The following is a 19,190-nucleotide window of genomic DNA, read 5'->3' as shown; positions in this document are numbered from 1 at the left end:
GGTGGGAGCATGGTGCTCTGGGAGTTAGTCATCATTCTCCCAGTAATCCACAATAAACAACTCAATTCTCCTTTCTATATCAAATTTCTTTTATTTTAAAAATAGGATAATAATATCCACCCTAACTTACCCATATCATCATTCTTTATTAAGATTAAATAATATTCTAAAACAAAAAAACTTTGAAAAGTATTTTTAAATGTCAGATATTATAAGTGATGTTATTTGTTATATGTTATAATGTTAATTTCCGAGAACGTCTCTAAATCACTGAAGTTAACGTTTGGTGCTAGCTTGAAGTTATAAGACCTGCACAGTCATAGTGTCTTCATTTTCTTTCCCTTGTTTCCAAGTTGCTTGCTAGGAATATCAGATCAATGCTTAGGTTGGGCTGTGTTTACCTTGTTCCAGATTTGTGCCTTGACACTGTTTGTTGTTTTCTGGGGTCTTTTTGACACTGTCTCTGTTTCACCAACCCCTGACTAGCCCGGCTGAACTGGACTCATCTTGCCTGGAAAGCAAATTCTGACATACTTACCTGGGCAGCATTTAATCAACACATCTGTTTTTTCCAGACTTGTTCATAAGATAAACACATATTAAGCTCTAAAATCACATTATAAGAGGTCACTTTCCTGCCACATCTCTACAATACCTTAGGGAGGCAGCCACCTGATGGTAGCCAAAAAATTAATCATCTTTCAACCTCCATCCCCCTTCAGGAAGGACAAAGCTCCACCCTATCCTTCTTACAAACAGGAGCTCTTTCCTGACTTCTTGTCCTTTGATGTTTATTTCAATTTGATGTTACCTGTATACATCTATTTCCCCTTAGGTGGGACACCAGTATGATTTTCTCAGGTTTCATACAACCCACCACAGACAGCCAAAAGAGTGTTTAGCTACAAATGAGTTAGGTTTTAAATGAAATATGAACCCTATTTAATTAACCATATAAAACATGTTATATAATCAGCAAACAGAAGTCAAATCTAAAAATAGTATTCAAGATCTAGGACAAAAAAGATAGAGACAAAAAGTCAGGAAGAAGATGAAATCTTCAGGTAAAGAAGTAATTCAACTACTACGTTAGTGTTTGACTTCTACAGAAAGCCTTCCAATGTAACCCACCCTATAGTGGGATTTAGAACATACTGATAAGAAACTAAGTTCCCTGCCTGAATGTCATCAGGAAGAAACTAAAAATGTAGCCAATGTAAAATGAGCTATACACTTGGAAATTGTAACATGCTAAAAATTTCTGTTCAAATGAAAAAGGAATGTGTTATAATAGAAAAAAAAAGTAAAAAGAAGAGTCTAGAAGGTAGTTGTCCAGATGCAAAAATGTTCATGTAGTTAGAAATATTCTTAGAGTGGAAAATGTCAACCAAGCAATCTCTTGATCAATAATTTACTCCCAAAATGAATCAATGTACCAGGAGTGATGGGGGAAGGGGGAGGGTGGAGAGAGAAGATTCAAGGGCTGTACAGATACCGTCATGTTGTCTAGCTAAGGAATTTAATAAATTCCCATTCTGATGCATTTCTTGCCCATTTAGTGGGGTCTCCTCAGCCTCTGGATAGTCTGATTCAATTTCTCATCCTGCAAAACCCAGGGCGGACTAGTCCCAATGCCTATTGTACCCCAGAAGACTTTCAAAAAGGACGAGATCTCCTTCGTGTTAATTATTACATTTGACATCTGGGCTCCTTCGCGCACCAAGGACTAACCCATTTTTTAATGCGCTTAGTAGAATTTCTGGAAACTATTGTGTCGCCAACTGGCAATGACTTATCCATGACACTTTCTACCTTGTATTTTATTAATATATAACTTCTTATAGTAGACCGTAAGTTCCTTGAGGATAAGAGCTCTTTCAAATCTGTAGTCCTTCGTTACCGCTATCCCAGTGTCTTGCACAGAGAAGGTTATCATTAAATATATAAGGAATCAAGATTGACAATATTGAGAATGGACAAGTCTTGACAAAAGTCTTTAATTAAAAATTTTGTAGTGGTAAACCAGCAACTCCTTCAAAATCCAGGTCACCACTCACTTCCTCTATTTCCTTAATTGTTATTTACTTAATTTTTATTATGATACAACAATGTATACCTTGATGAAAGGAGACGTTTTTATGTTGTACCTGTTCCTGCGACATATTATCAGCAGATGCTCTCTCTTCCCAGCTAGTTTCTAAGTTCCTTGAAAGTGGGGACCATACTTTCGATTTCATCACACCATTCATACCCTATTCTGCACACAGTATGGACAAATATTGACCAAGTGCTTTCCATTGAGCAGGTGCTTTCTAAGAACTTCACGTGCAGTTAATGGTTTAACCCTCATGGCAGCCCTGTGGGGTAGGTACTAAGCATAAGTAGTTAGTTCAAAGTCACAGCTAGGAAGTGGCACCACCAGGGTTTGATCTGAGGCAGTCTTGTTTCAGGCATATTGTCTCAACCGCTCTACTTACCGCCCCATAGACAGAAAACAGTATGGTGGCCTCCTGAATAGACAGCTTATTCTAAAACATTTATTAAAGGCAAGATTTTTGATAAAAGCTTTGTAGTATAGTCAGGTAGAAGAGATTTTTCTCCTCCATTTGTTGTATTGTTTATATTACTAAAACATCTCCCTTACTACTATAATATGATTCTGTTGTTCACGGAAATCTCACCCTACTATCAAGTTATCCACAACACCACAACTTCTTTACAGTTTGGTCATTTCTGACATAGGTGTACCTCTCAGAACGCCAAACCCAAAGTCCCTAGCTGCTGCTGCCTCACATAGGACAGCAACATCAGATGTCCCTGAGGATGAGTCTCGGCTCTGCTTCTTGCTGACTATGGGACCTCAGGTAAGTCACTGAAATTGCCTCAGCTTTAGCTGTTCATCAGGAAAAACAGAGATAATAAAATCCCCATAAGAGTGTTACTGTAAGGTTCAGAGATGATGTAGGGTGACTAGCACAGCGTGGGGCACATAGTAGATGATCAATTAATATTAGTTGTTATTATTCCCTTAGCAATTCACATAACTATTGCAGCATGAGAAAATCAACAGAGAGGTGTTTGTAAAGGTCTGTCCTCTTACTGAGCCTGTTGGTGCTATTATTTTCTTCTTGTGTGTTGTTAAAACTGATCAGATTATAAGTCTCACCGATGCTTGTGCCCCATTAATCAGTGAAAGGAGATAGTTCCCTGATAGACGTACATATCGTAGATTTAGCTCCCAATCCTTCCCAAGAATTTGCTGTGAGGTGGCTGGTCATGTCACCTCCCTTAGTTAGCCCCCAGCTGTCACGTAGAGAGTACAATGACATCATTGATCTTGGGATTCTCCCTATCACCCTTCAAAGGCAAAGTTGTTTGTAACAGTCTTGTAGATGCTAAATATTCCTGACAGTTCAGGGCAGATTGTACAAGTTGATCTTTATCAATGAGGAATTATTATGATCCAGGCTGTTGCCGTACCTAAAAGGAAAAAGAAAACAAGTAATTGATGCTTACTATGGTCTAGCCTAAAACCAGGCCGTGTCAAATAACAGAGTCTTGGATTTGGAGGAAACTTGAGGATCTCCTCATCTCCCTCCCCTCTTTTACCTCCTCTTACCTGATATTTGGATTCCTTTACAAAGACTGGCTGGTGGTCATCCAGCCTCTGCGGGAAATGAGGCGCTCTGGGGACTTGGGCTCTAGTTCTAGCTGAGTCACTAGTCCAGGTGACTCAGCCACTACAAGCTCTGGTTTCTTCTATTGTGAGACACTGGCTCTCTATCTGACCTGCCCGGCTGCAAACTCCCCCCTTCTCCTCCCCCAGCAAGTAGGCAGGCCCCGACTTACAAACGGATCCTGTTTCAAAAGATCACTGAAGCCTGTTATTTGGAACTCAGAAAATATTTCCTGTTGAAACGTTATAAATGATGGTTGGGATCTCAGGCTTGTCCAGAGCATTCTATTTCATTTACAATGTAGTTAAACTATGATCCTAGTCCAAGAGTAAGAGGGAGGAAAAAGAATTTCTTCCCCCTTTTCTGGATGCAAGTCAACACTAGATAAAGCTTTGAAATATGTGCTGTTTGCTTTGGCCTCCTCTCACTCCCTTCCTTTTCCTCTCTTCATCTTCTAAAGCCCCTCACTCTAGGGGCCCAAAGACTCCAACTGTAGCATCCCATCCAGGTTTACCTCACTCTACAACGTCCTGAATTTTCTTTATCCTCTCCATTCCCAGCCCTCTCTTTCCTGACTCCTTTCCCACCTCCATCCCCTACCTCCAACTCCTCTGGTCCCCACCTCCCACCTGTCCTCCCATCGAACTTCCACTCCCTCAGTGGAGCAGTCCTGAGCTAGATCAGGGAGGAGGAAATCTGATTTAAATGACGTGTGAGCACCTAAGCATAATAAGAGTTGACACCTAAGTAGTGCTTCCTGTGTGCCTGGCACTATTCTAAGCATGCGTCAACTCTTTAGATCCTCAACAGTCCTGGGACAGAGGTGCTATTATTTGCATTCCACAAATGAGGAAACTGAGATGAAGGGAGGTTAGGTAACTTGCCCAAGGTTATTATGCTACAGTCAGTGATGGAGCTGGGCTTTGAATCCAGGCAGTCTGACACTGAAGCCTGTGCTCCCACACTAACCTTCCCAGAGGGATTTGTATCTTTAGTATGGAATGCTTCTTAACCCAAATGAATCTCCACATTTCAGGCAGCAAAGCAGACCAGTGAAAACATTCAAGGAGTGTTGAAGAAGATATTCTGGGACAGGCAGACACCAAGCCAGGGTGGCAAATGCAAGCTCTTGGAAGGGCCTGAGTAGGCGATGAAAATGAAAGAAATGGTGTCTTCACAACAGTGGATTAGATTGTATTCTTTCCTCATGGGCACAACCTGGAGGAGCGTTCTTTCTACCCACAGAAAAAAGGCTCGTTACTGTTTTTGTTGGCTCTCTCGTTCTACCTTTCTCTTCCCAGTGTTGGTACAGACTTAGATAGAAGAAATGGTTGACGTTTCTCCTAACACACTTCTAAGAAAGATAGTGTCCATGTAATGATAAATGGCGATTGGTCCTGGTCCACCGTGTGTATGGCCCTGACTGTGGCACCTGGAGAGCATGTGTCCCCTGTGGCGGGCAGCCCTTCTCAGCCCTAGACGATGTTTAGTCTCCAGGCAAGCAGACAGTTTGACTCCAGAGCCCGGATTCTCAACTGCTTTGTTATACTGCCTGGGTTCAAGTGACACCTAGACCACACTTTTAACATACTTCATTGTAATATATTCACTTTCATGGTGAATGGTGGCATCTATGAATGAATTAGAAAGATGTCTTTACTTATCAGGACTTCTTCAGTTTCCAGTGCCATAAACCCAACTCAGATTATCTTTAAAACACATCCACATGTATGGGGCCACAAGGACACAATGTCAGACATAAATCTAGGGGCCCAAGCGATATAACCAGGTCCCCTTTTTCCATCTCCCAGATCTTCTTCTGTTGGTATGTGGACCTCATCTACCTCCACGGATGAGAAGATAGCACCCCTGATGCACATTCTTCCAGCCCCATAGCTCTAGAAATGAGAGCAGGCTTCCACTCTAGGTTAGCTGAGAAGTTCCAGGGAGAGACTTTGGTTGGTTCATTTTGGGTTCTGTGTCCACCCCTGAACCAATCGCTTTACCTAGGGCGTTGGATTACTTTGGTTAGCCAGGCCTGGTTTATTTGCTTGTTACCATGATAGGGGAGAATGAGCGGCAGAGGACTGTGATTGACATCCCCACCAGGCTCTAATAAAGTGCGAAGGGATACCTCTCCAAATAAAGAACGTGCAATCAATCAAAAACTATAGCTGTCTGCAGGAATGTCCAATGTTATCTCTAGCTTGAAAATTAGGGAAATTAAAGAGACAAAAAATAGCTTATTTGGATAACTCAAAAAATCAGAACTAGCTTTAGGACGCTTTGTTTATTTAGTGTATGTTTTCATGATTATAATAAACATCTAGGGGGCTGGCCCGGTGGCACAGTGGTTAAGTGCCCATGTTCCGCTTTGGCGGCCAGGGGTTCGCAGGTTCGGATCCCAGGTACAGACATGGTGCCGCTTGGCACGTCATGCTGTGGTAGGCGTCCCACATATAAAGTAGAGGAAGATAGGTACAGATGTTAGCTCAAGGCCAGTCTTCCTCAGCAAAAAGAGGAGGATTGGCAGCAGTTAGCTCAGGGCTAATCTTCCTCAAAAAAAGAAGAAAAAGAAAAAGAAAGGAATGTCTAAATAAAAAGTGAAAAATTCAGTCAATCCTAAAGATGTTTCTAAATATTTATTTTGGTGTTTTATGAAAAATGTGGATAATTGACTGATGCCTTCTTTTATTTTTTATCTGGATGTTTTAATCCTATATAAATGCAGTTTAATGCCATTTAGAATCTAGAACACATAACTCTGAATCATGATTACATGATTAAAAAAAAAAGCATTAGCTTTTAATAAGTGATTTAGCGTCTTGCCATAACATGTTTACTCTCAACCAGTTAGAGCCAAACCAGGGAACTAAAATAAGATAAAATAGAGAAGCAGCACTGCCCTTACATTTCCATAATAGAATCAAGAACTAAAATCAAGATATGCTCTATCGAAAAATTAGAAAATCATTTGCATCTTTGTATATCTTAACTATCCTTTCCCACTATATTCAGTTGGTAGTTTGTGCAATGAAATAGACAGACGTCAAGGGAATTTTTGTCTTCCAGATTAATGCTTGGCCTGTTTCTCTTTCAGCATATTCACTATCAACATAGCCTGTTGAATCCCCTAGTTGTGTGTGAAAATAAAATAAGTGCTTAATTTTGCGTTAAGACAGATTTATTTCCTTTTTTGCTAAATAAAACACATTTGTGGAAGTCCTACCGTGAGGCAGGTCCCTGTGCTGCTCATTTAATTCATTTAATCCCCACATCCACGCCGTGAGAAAGAGACCATGCTACAGGTGAGGAAGCTGGGGCAGTCACTTAATCTTGAGTAACCGCCTGAGGTAAATAAGGGTTTAAGCCTCTACTTCCGATGAGGAGACTGAGGCAGAGAGAAGTTTTGAAAATTACACAAGTTCACAGAGCTGATTAAGGGGAAAACCGGGATTTGAGCCCAGGCTGACTAGCTCTTGTGTTGATGCTCTTAATCACTATTCCATGCCTCTTCTAATTGCTCAATGGTTAGCACATTATCAAGTGTACAACCTATTACTGATGACAGTTAACGCTGAACCATAAAATACGTATTAAACCTTGTTCTAGGATACCTTGGTCAAAGTCTTCTCGAAAGATTTAAAGTTACCATGACACTTTTCCCATATTTTTCTCTTTTGGGGGGAAAAAAGTGGAAATAACTAATAGTAACTATTATTTTCAAGTAAAATACACCAAGATCTGTATGTACATTGTGAAAGATAAATTTCACAATAGTGCAACGATAGAACATATAACCATTACACGTTCTTATGAAAAAAATCCCTGTCCCAACTTGGGCCAGTTTCCTGTTTAATGTTATAAGTAAAGAATAGAAATGGACCTGACCGCTAGGTCATTTGAACTGACCTCCAAATGAAATATGGGAATTAGGAGTGGATCTTGCCACAGCCAATCATTTTTGCCTCAAGAGAAGGGTCCTCGCTCCCTTTCCCTTTGAAGCAGAAACCTACCTGTGGGCAAAACTTTCTACGTCCGCGTGAATCCCTTTCCAGAAAGGAAATGTGGGACATCCGGGTCTGCTTGCATATATGAAAGAGAGAGAGAGACAGAGAAATTCCCACACGCAGAAGCTAAAGCCATTGTGACGTCGTAGAATTTGTTTTGACCTCTGTGTGACTGACCTCACCACCCAGAATGACAACTGGCTCCAGGGAAGTCTGGTTAATGGTTATCACAGCATGTGGGCCTTCCCGCCTTTCTGCGTCTTACACGGATTTCTGTTAAGGATTTCTGTTGAAGTTGGAAACAAAGTACATCTCATATTGGGATGTTCTAACTTTGGAACACTTGAAGCAGCGTAGGTAAGCAATTCTTATTCCTTTAAATGAAATTGTAATGTCTTAAAGTATAAAATTTTTAAGACACATTTCATAAAACTGATGGGTAAAAAGTATATGTGATTTATCTTAAAACTGGCATGCTTTATTCAATAAGCACACAAATGTATTTCAAATAATCATAACCAAATGAATATATCAAATATGATATATTCAAAGCATACCATAAAATGTATTCCAATTTTAGTCAATCACTTTTGTAGTTTTTAAAATGTTTAATATATTCTCTTTCTTATCATCAAGAAATAAACTCATTTAACTTTATGATGAAAATTGTACATGTCAACTTAAATATGTGCAAGGGAACACATATTTTTTAAAATTCTTACATAATGTGCACAACTATAAAGTTTGAAGATCACTGCTTTACAGAATAAAATCCCAAATCCTTTGTATGAATTTCAAAACCTTTCACAAACTGACCTCTACTATCTCTCCAATTTCAAGCCTTGGCTATTTCTCAGTGTGAGTTTTTAGAAACAGTTTTTCTAAAACTAAAGCAAGATAGATAAATTTAAAAAACAATCATACTTAGACATATAGTGTGACTGCAGAATAGCAAAGTGAAAGAGAAGATCTTAAAAGAAGATGGAGAGAAAAAATATATTATCTTCAAAAGAATGAAAATTAGACTTACCGGTAATAGCGGAAGTCAGAAAGTGGTAAAATAATATCTTTAATGGACTGAGAGAAAATAACCAAACTAAAATTGTATAGCCACCAAAAAGTATCTTTCAGGGCTGGCCTGGTGGTGCAGTGGTTAAGTTTGCACACTCTGCTTTGGCAGCCTGGGGTTTGTGGGTTTGGATCCCTGGTGTGGACCTGCACACCACTCACTGGGCCATGCTGTGGCAGCATCCCACATACAAAGTAGAGGAAAATTGGCACAGATGTTAGCTCAGGGGCCATCTTCTTCAAGCAAAAAGAGGAAGACGGGCAACACATGTTAGCTTAGGGCCAATCTTCCTCACCAAAAAAAAAAAAAGAAGAAGAAGAAGGAAGAACATGTATGTTTCAAGAATTGGGAGAGTTTGTCAATTTATTGAAGAAAATTCTAAAGAATATACTTTAAGAAGAAGTGACATAATCCCCAATGGAAAGTCTGAGATGCAAAAATAGATGAAAAGTAGAAGAAAGTTGGACTTCATTCAGTCCAACTAAATTGCTGAATGTGTGAGAAAACATAAATATAAACTATATAAAACAGTAACAATTCCATGTTAGGTTCAAAATCAATATAGAATAAAAACATCTACAATAGCATATCAGTCAGGGGGTGATTAAAAGTAGAACGTTGAAAGACTCTTGTGTTATTTGAGAGGAAAGTAAAGGTATTGATAAATGTTAGACTTTGACAAGTTAAATATGCAGGCTAAAATTTCTAGTATGTCAAACAGCAGAATGGGAATAGAGTGTGTAACTTCCAAACTATTATAGGGAAAGACAAATGGAATGAGAAAAAATATATTCAATCAACCCAAAAGAAGACAAGAAAAGACAGGAAGAAAAAAAACCCACAGGAAAAAACAGGACAAATAGCACAAAATAAGATGGTAGAGCAAAATCCAAATATAACCGTAATTAATATATATAAATATATTATATTCTCTGGCATTTTATGGGTCTGATTCTCTTTGTACAGCCCAACTAAGTTAGTAATGAGTATCAAGGAGATTACTAGGAAACTCTCACATACTTGGAAATTAAGAAACACTTTGAAATAGCTCGGGAACAAAGAATAACACTGAAAATTAGAAAATATTTATTCTTGAATCTTAATAAATAAACTGCAACAGTACTCAGAGGAAAGAAAAGAAGAAAGTTTGAAAGTTAATGAGCTGAACACCCAACTTAAGCAGCAGAAATCCAAAGTAAATAGAAAGAAAGAAAAAGTTCAGTTGAGAGTGGAAATTAATGGGAAAAAATACATTAGATAAAATTAACAAAGTCAAAATTGTTTTTTTTTTTTTAAAGATTTTATTTTTTCCTTTTTCTCCCCAAAGCCCCCCGGTACATAGTTGTGTATTCTTTGTTGTGGGTTCTTCTAGTTGTGGCATGTGGGACGCTGCCTCAGCGTGGTCTGATGAGCAGTGCCATGTCCGCGCCCAGGATTCGAACTAACGAAACACTGGGCCGCCTGCAGCGGAGCGCGCGAACTTAACCACTCGGCCACGGAGCCAGCCCCAACAAAGTCAAAATTGGTTTTTTGAAAAGATGAATAAAATTGACAAAATTCTGGTAGACCAATCAAGAAAAAAGAGAGAGAGCATCAATAAACAACATTAGGGATGAAAAAGGGTCTGTGTTACAGATGTTGCAGACATTAAAAGGTAATTAACACAAAACAATTATATGCCAATTAAATTGAAAACTTACGTGAAATGGAAAAATTCCTAGAGAAGCATAACTTAACAAACTCCTCAAGAAGAAATTTTAAAAACTGAGTATATTATTAACAAAAATAAAAAATAATTTAAAAATTTCCACAAAACCAAACCAAAACATTTACCACCACCATTACTCCCACTGGTTTTGGTGCCATTTTTACTAAACATTCAAGGAACACATCATTCCAATCTTTAAAAACTTATTCCAGATGATAGTAAAAGAGAGAATATTCCCTAATTTATATTATTTGGCTAACAGACCGCTGGAATCAAAACTAGTAAGGACAGAACAAAAAACAAAAATTAGAACGCAGTCTTAATTATGGGCATAAAGGCAAAAATGCTAAGCAAAATGTTTGCAATTGAATCCAGCTGGCTGATTTATCCCTGAAATATAAAATGCCTTAACATTAGAAAATTTATTAATATGATTCACCACATTAACAGATTAAAGGAGAATAATCATATGATTATCTAAGAGATGAGGAAAAAGATTTGGCTAAAATTCAATGTCTATTCATAATCACAATTCATAGAAGTCAGGAAAAAAGTCTGCATGGTAGGTTGGAAAAACCTGGCTATATAGTCTTTTGCTGCTCCTTCCATTAAGAGATTGACTTTATTTTCCTTCCCCTTGAAACTGGGCTTCCCTGATGACTTGCTTTGACCAAAAGAATGTAATGGAAGTTGCCTTGTGTGATCTCTGAGTCTAAGCTTTCAGATGCCTGTGGCTTCCACTTTCATCCTCTTGGAAGCCCTGAGCTGCCATGCAGGGAAGTCAGGCTCTCCTGCTGGACAGCCCCCAGAGTAAGAGGTCCTGAAAGAAGTAAGACCATAAGGAGAGAGAGGTCCCAGTACTCTAGCCATCTCTGTTGTAGTACACCATCTTGAATCCTGTCCAAATTGTGGACCGCCCTGCTGATACCACCTAGAACAGAGAGACAAGCTGTCCCAGCTGAGCCCCACAGCTAACCTACAGAATCGTGAGAAATAATAAAGTGCTTGTCGTTTTAAGCCATTCTTTTTTGGGACAGTTTGGAATGTAATAAACAGCCAATCTATTTATTACACAGCAATAAACACCTGATATAGTACTTGTAAAAGACCTATAGCAATCACCATATTTAGTGGTGAAATACTGAAAGCATTCTCTTTAATCAGGACAAGACCGGGGTTTCCTCTATCAACAGCTCTATTTAACATCATACAGGAGATCCAGAGCAGTAAGATAAGAAAAGAAGGAAATTAAAGCACAAAGATTGCAAAGAAAGAAACTAACCAGTAAATACTGCAAAGAATCTACACCTAAAATTAATAATAAATTAGTTAATGAGTGTTTAATAAGGCTGAAGGGTAAAAATTGGTATTACTGTATGCCAGCAACCATTAGAAAATGTAAAAATTTTCAAGTTACCTTTTACAATAGCATAAAAAATAAAGCATATGGGAGTAAGTGTAACAAAAGAAGTGCATGACAAATATCAAAGAAATTGTTAAGTTTACGGAAGCCGTTAAAGATGACCTATATAAATGGATAGATATACCATTTTATATTTTGGAAGTTTCAATTTCATAAGCATGAAAATTCTACCCAAATTGCTCTATAAATTTAATGCAATTTCAATCAAAATTACAGCAGGTTTTTTTTTTTTCTTTTTTGGAATTTGATAAGCTAATTAAAAAATACATATATGCAAAACAAGAGGCCAAGAGTAGCTTTAGGAAAGCAAGGTTTCCTCTGTGTGTGTGTGTGTGTGTAATTGTCTTATAGGATATTGAGACTCACCATAAAGCTATAGTAATTAAGAGTGTGGTGTTAGTTCAGGAATAGTCAAAATGACCAATAAAACAGAATAAAGAACCGATAAACAGACCGACATAGATATGAAAAGTTGAATTAGGTCTGCACTGTCAGCACAGGTCATGGCGAGAGAATCAACATGTGGTCCTGGGACAGTGGTTTATCCATAGGGAAATAACCAATTTGGACCTCTATCCTATACCAGACCTCTTAAATCAATTCCAAGTGGATTAAATACATAAAAGTATAAGGCAAAACTAGAAAACGTTTAGAAAATAATACATCATAATATTTTCATGATCTCAGGGTAGGGGAGGATTTCTTTAAGATTTTAAAAACATAAAGCCAAAAGATAAATATTAATATAGTTAATGCATTAAGAAAAAACGTAGTCACTAAAGACAAGCCACAAACTTGGAGAAGATAGTTGTAAAATGTAACTGGCAAATAATTTGTAACCAGATATAAAATAGCTCCTACAAAGCAAATAAGAAACATACAGTTCAATAGAAAAATGAGGAAAACATGTTCTAATGTTCACTTCACAGAAGAAACTTAACTGCTTGATGAGCATGAAAAGATGCTCATCCCCATTAGTAATCAGGAAGATTCAAATAAAGGTCATAATGTGACACCACAGCATAACCAGTTTGGCTAAAATTGAAAAATCTGACAATGTTAAGTGTTTACAAGTATATTGAGCAAGGGGAAGAAATTCTCATATACAACTGATAAGCATGCAAATTGGTAGGGTAATTTTTGAAAACTATTATTATCTAATAAAGATGAAGAGGCACATAGTCTGTAACCTAGCAATTCCACTGCTAGATAAATACCTTAAAGAAACTTACACATGTGTATCTGCAGACTTGCACGAGAATGATCAGAGCAGCATGATTTGCAAAAGCCCAAACCTGAAAACAATCTAAATAAATATCAGTAGTAAAATAGATGAATAAATAGTGGTATATTTCAAACAATGAAATACATGATGAAATAAATGAAAGTCAATGAATTGCAAATATATGGGTGAATCTTAGGAACATAATATTTAGCAAAAGAGTAAGTCACAGATGAATACCTGCTGTATGATTCCATTTATATAAAGATCAAACACATGCAAAACTAAACAATACAGTGTCTAGGGATAATGAACATATGTGATAAAACTATGAAAAAAAGCAAAGGGACGCTCTTTACAAAATTCAGCATAGTCCTTACTCTGAGGGGGAAGGGAAGTGGTTGGGTAGAGAGAGGTTCACAGGTTAGCTTGTCTTATTAAACTTGGAGTTTGGGTGCTTGATATATATCTCTATAATATACGTATTATTCTTTTCAATCTAACCAATGTTTAGTAAAGACTTTTGTCAAGTGTTCAAAAAACCCTCACATTTAATCAGGATGACCTCAGGGAGGCATGACTGGAATGCCATTGTAACCAACAAGGCCGAAACTAAACCCTTGTGGTGGACTTTGCAAAAAGAAGGCCTTGGAAAGGGAACCATCTATTCACCTTCTCTAAAAGGAACACGGATAGGAAGACTTTGTCAGTGTCTGTCAAATCCACCCTACACACACACACATGCACACACACACCTGTACATACATCTTTTTCTATTCTCCCCTTACCCCTATTCCATCCCCATAATATCCTCAATCCTTCCTGGACACCATATTCAATTCATATTAATTTGTATTCTCAGTAGTTTTCACTTCTCCCTTGGGATTTTATCAGACAAAATTTACCAGTTAGTGTAAAGTCAAAGGCTCCTCCTGGGTTTTGTAAAAAATCTCAGGTCTCTTGAAGAGAATATGTCAGGTGTCCTGGAGGAAAGGGAGAGGGCAAAGTGGACCAAGAAAGGGGAGCCAAGGGGACCCTCACACTGCTTAGTAGCAGTCCCCAGGGAAGTATCAGCAGAGGCTGGTTGCATGTTGTATCCAAAGAGACAGGACCTCAGCACCAGGGACCCAGCCTCACATAGATTCCTGGACTTGAGCACCGGGTGTGTGGAAGCACAATGCTGTTGGCCTTTAAGGGACCACAGGCTCGGTGCACAAGAATGGCAGTGGTGACCGTGACAGGCAAGAGATGAGAAACACTTCGCCATTTTCCAGGCACCTGGTAAGCCTCTTTACATTTGGAAAGCTTTGGCAAGAAAAGGGCCCCTGTTGGAACTGCCTACTAACTTGGGAGTATGGAGCCTCAGGTTGCAATTACGCTGATATAAAGAAAATAAATTGATACTTGTTGCATCGCTGAGCGTGTGGACTGAGAGCCTTGCTTCCTCTGTCAGGATCATATCACTCTATATAGAAATTGCAGCAATTTACCGCCTTTATTGGTTTACATTTCTGCTTTCTCAACTAGAATACAAGTTTGTTGATGGCGAAGATTGTGTCTTGCTCATCTCCGCATCCCAAGGACCCAATGTGTAGTTGGGCAAATGGCAGCTGCTCGACCAGGGACAGATCCAAGTTTCATGGGGCCTGAAACTTTTTCTTTAAGAAAAAGAAGACAACATTATATGTACAAAATAAGGTACCAAAGCAAATTTTTATTTTGAATGAGGAAATAAATCACCACAAATACATTTTTAAATTAAAAAAAGTTTTATTTCACTTTTCTTAGGGTTCCCTCTTGGTAAGTTTTTAAAAGTTGACAAATACCATACACTCACAAAATCCAGAAAAAAACAACATAATATCTTTATTAATTAACTGCTTAAACACTTCTATAATGCTATTTTTCCTATATTTGAAAATTTGAATAATCTCTGTAAGACAATTTTGCATTATCATTTTATAGAGAGAGAATAGGAAGATAATTCAAGCTTTTTAATTTTATTGAGGCTTGCCTTGTTTCCCAACATATGGTCTATCTTTGAGAATGTTCCACGTGCACTTGAGAAGAATGTGTATTTTGCTGTTTTTGGATGGAGTGTTCTATATATATCTATTAAGTCCATCTGGTCTAGTTTTTTGTTTAAATCCACTATTTCCTTGTTGATTTTCTGTCTGGATGATCCATCCATTGATGTAAGTGGAGTGTTAAGGTCCCCTACTATTATTGTGTTGGTGTCAATGTCTCCTTTTAGGTTTGTTAATAGTTGCTTTGTGTACTTTGGTGCTTCTGTGTTGGTGCATGGATATTTATAAGTGTTATGTCTTCTTGGAGGAGAGTCCCTTTGATCACTATACACTGCCCCTCTTTGTCTCTCTTTACCTGTCTTATCTTGAAGTCTACTTTGTCTGATATAAGTATGGCAACACCTGCTCTCTTTTGTTTGCCATTAGCTTGGAGTATCGTCTTCCATCCCTTCACTCTGAGCCTGTGTTTGTCTTTAGTGCTGAGGTGGGTTTCCTGGAGGCAGCATATTGTTGGGTCTTGTTTTTTTTTTTTTTTTTAAAGATTTTATTTTTTTCCTTTTTCTCCCCAAAGCCCCCCAGTACATAGTTGTATATTCTTCCTTGTGGGTCCTTCTAGTTCGTTGTGGGATGCTGCCTCAGCGTGGTCTGATGAGCAGTGCCATGTCCGCGCCCAGGATTCGAACCAACGAAACACTGGGCCGGCTGCAGCAGAGCGTGCGAACTTAACCACTCGGCCATGGGGCCAGCCCCTGTTGGGTCTTGTTTTTTAACCCAGGGAATAGGAAGATAATTTAGTCTTCTAGCTTAGTTGATTAAAACAAATTTTAATATTGATAATTAAGATGCATAAAATAGTTAAATTCCCACACAGATGTATTCATAGTTCATAATACCACCCTATAAATACATGGATTCTGATAAGTTCTATCTTGACCTACTTCCATCAAGAAAGAAAAAAAAGTATGACATTTATAATCGTATATACTGCATAACTAAGTATACTCCTGATGGGAAAAACTTCCATTTTGAATAGGCATTAAAGATAACTAAATGTTCTACTTACCATTTCATATGTGTGAAGACTGGAAGAATTTTCTGTGGGTTTGCTTCTGACTGTGTGTTTCAAACCTTCTTTCTCTTCTACATGCTTTGGATGTAATAGGACACGTTCATATGGTGATATGACTTCTAGCCCCACAGCTTCACGTCTCATTGCTAGGCGAGCTGGCTCGGTGGGCTGTAGAGTATTCCCAGAAGCTATTTTGACATGGGAAAGCCAGTAAGGACTTAACTTTTTACAGAAGTGATTGTAAGCCACTAACCCCCCCCAAAATATATCCCTCAGTCAACTCCTCCTTTGCCAGATCCCAAAAATGCCTTAGCAAATTCTACAAAAACATAGGAATGTGTGAACGTATTATGAAGGCCTGTCCCACAGTCTTGAGATGGCCCTTTACTGGTGAGGGGTCATGAAAGCTTTAACGGTTTCAGTCAATCTGCTGGTGGGATTCATAAATGTTTGCTGGAACGAATAATTGAACCAAATATGAGACACTTGCATTCTAGGAATCTCTCTTGTGGAGTAGAAATTGCCCATCTTATCCTATCTATCAGGGCTGGATATATTATCTTTTACTAATTCCATGAGATTCAAGTCTTCTGATAAAAAGTTTTTCCCCAGGTACCTTGATTCAGGGGAGGTGGCGTCTATAAAGCAGACCTGAGTATTCTGGTTATAGATAAAGTACATTTCCCATTGCAAATAGATAAGTGGTCGACCTGGTTAGAATATTAGTCTCTTGGGAGTTTGATTTGTGTACCTGAGTCCTGAGACCCTGACTCCTTGCAGTGTCCTGACAATATCGATTTTCAGAACACGAAAGGTGGCCCCCCAATGTCCTGCCACTTGCAAAGCCTTGTCACAGTAGCCAGGTCGACCTTCCCCAGGGAGATGCATCTAACTCATCAAGCACAGCTCAAAACTGATGCTCTGATGACGCCGGTGACTCAAAATAGCATTCAAATGCGGTGAGAATGACTGAGTAACTGGATGTACGCAGGTGAGGTTTAAAAAGGGGGGATTGCTCTTCTTCCACCAACTTTCTGTACTTAAAAAAAATTAATCCTGTTCTCGCAAAAACTTTAAATGATTTTAAAAAATTGCTTGCCAGTATGTGGGAATAGGAAAGAGTTTTTTGCAGCTATGACACAAGCAGTTCTTAACCCTTAAGGACAAAGGCAGCAAATAGCAGAAACCCTTCGCAGTTGCCCTAGAACCATCCAGGGACACATGATGTATTGCTTCAAAATCATGGCCAGAGGCTTCGCTCCTTCAGATTTCAGGTGATTTCCAGGGAAGAGAAAAGGGCTGGGATGACATTCACCCTTCAGCAGCTGACCCCATTCATAAGGCATTTCTAGGGCTGGAAGCGGAGAGATCATTGTACCCAGTCCTCTCACTGTACAGGTGGAAACGCAGGGCCAAGGGTAAGTTACTTCTGTGGGGTCATACGGCTAGTGATGTGGGGACTCTGGATGGGGTTTAGGATATTATTTTTAGGCCTGAGAAATTCGGAATCGAGTGTCACAGAGGCTGTAAAGGAAGATATATGGTGAGCCAGCCGCTGTCCCAGATCATTTGCTGAAGGAAAGTCAGATCCCCACCAGCCTCAGCCAAATTAACAGCTGGTAACAGTTGGAAGCAACTGTCAGTTCTTAGAATTTTGAGCTCGCAAAAATCTTGCAGTTAATGATATTGGGGAACAGTTGCTCCTCCTGGTCCTGTCCATCATTCATCGGAAGGTGACTAGGACCACCAGCTGTCACACACAGACGCATTCTGAGGTAGCGCAGAAACTGGGGTTGGAAAGAGGATAAAACCAGTATCAACCAACGGCAAGTTGGCATTTGGCAGAAAGTCCTCAGGGGAGGTCGACTTTATCTTCTTTAAGAAGAGATAGGAAAGAAAGAGAGGAAAGCATGGTAAAACAAGATAAAAAGTCTCAAATATGTATCTCCAGGGAAAAATGCAACAGGAAAAAAATGATAATAGACTATTTCTGGGAGGATAAATAAAGAACTGATAATTACCTCAGGAGAGCAACGAAGTGTTGGAGTTTGGGGCCCAGGAGAGACTTTTCACTGTGTGACCTTTCGTACATTTGGGCTTTGGAATCATGTGAATTTTTAATTGTGTTTTTTTGTTTTTGCTGAGGAAGATTAGCACTGAGCTAACATCTCTGCCAACCTTCTTCCACTTCATATGTGGGTTGCTGCCACAGCATGGCTGATGAATGGTGTAGGTCCATGCCGGGGATTCAGACCCACAAACCCAGGCCACCGAGGTGGAGCATGCTGAGCTTAACCACTACGTCATGGGGCCAGTCCTTCTATTTTTTTAAAACACGTTAGATTTTTAAAATCTAGAGCAGCTGCCTCTGACTGTAGCATTACTTGCTAATGTGAGGCCAATGCACGTTCCTTCATTCTTTTCTAATGTTTCTTGCTGTAACGGCTAAATACCTCCCTAAAACTAAATATTTCCTTTTTTGGAGAAGGCTTAAGTATAGGCAGAATCCTGTTTTAACAGCTATCACCATGCTATCTAGTGCAATATAACAAAGTCCCTGTCCTGGCCAACAGCCCATGTGAGCATGGTTCTGCTCATATTTGTTGGTTTATGTGGAGGCAACAGTAAGGATTTTATACATGCACACCTGCACACATGCATGTATGTATATATAGACTATTTTTCTTTAAAAATTATTTGTATATATACATATGTGTATGAAGCTGGGTACCTAAGGGTTACTGTGAATATTCAATAAGAGTATGTTATGAAAAGAAGTTAATCTTGTCAATTTGCTGTTTTCCTGTTTAACCTGAGAGGTAACTCAAGGTTCACAAGGATTTACGAGCTTATTTTACAGAAGAAAGAGAACGCCTTCAAGGATCACCAGATTACCAGCCTCCAGCTGCCACCGATGCCCAGGGGCTTTTTGGGAGTGAAAGAAATATGGATTACTCCTTTGTTTCTCCAAACTCCTCCTGCCAC

The 19,190-nt window shown here is 38.9% G+C and overlaps 2 long non-coding RNA genes across 3 annotated transcripts; both read right to left on the bottom strand.

Annotated features, from left to right (window-relative positions):
* Nucleotides 1-1,966: 1,966 nt before the first annotated feature.
* On the bottom strand, nucleotides 1,967-7,829 carry LOC111773455 (uncharacterized). Its single transcript, XR_002807883.2, has 2 exons — nucleotides 7,694-7,829; nucleotides 1,967-3,480 (listed from the first exon to the last, which is right to left on the bottom strand). It is a non-coding gene; the product is annotated as an uncharacterized lncRNA (long non-coding RNA).
* Nucleotides 7,830-14,585: 6,756 nt separating this feature from the next.
* On the bottom strand, nucleotides 14,586-17,853 carry LOC106783120 (uncharacterized). Of its 2 annotated transcripts, none has more exons than XR_001380680.3 (3): nucleotides 16,957-17,853; nucleotides 16,200-16,393; nucleotides 14,586-14,767 (listed from the first exon to the last, which is right to left on the bottom strand). It is a non-coding gene; the product is annotated as an uncharacterized lncRNA (long non-coding RNA). The 2 variants fall into 2 exon arrangements; XR_001380681.3 differs by having other exon boundaries at nucleotides 17,521-17,833.
* Between the last annotated feature and the right edge of the window lie 1,337 nt (nucleotides 17,854-19,190).

The sequence above is a fragment of the Equus caballus genome, chromosome 5, assembly GCF_041296265.1.
Source record: "Equus caballus isolate H_3958 breed thoroughbred chromosome 5, TB-T2T, whole genome shotgun sequence".
Taxonomy (NCBI): Eukaryota; Metazoa; Chordata; class Mammalia; order Perissodactyla; family Equidae; genus Equus; species Equus caballus.
Note: the sequence above shows the minus strand (reverse complement) of the source record. Positions and strands in the feature narration are given on the sequence as shown.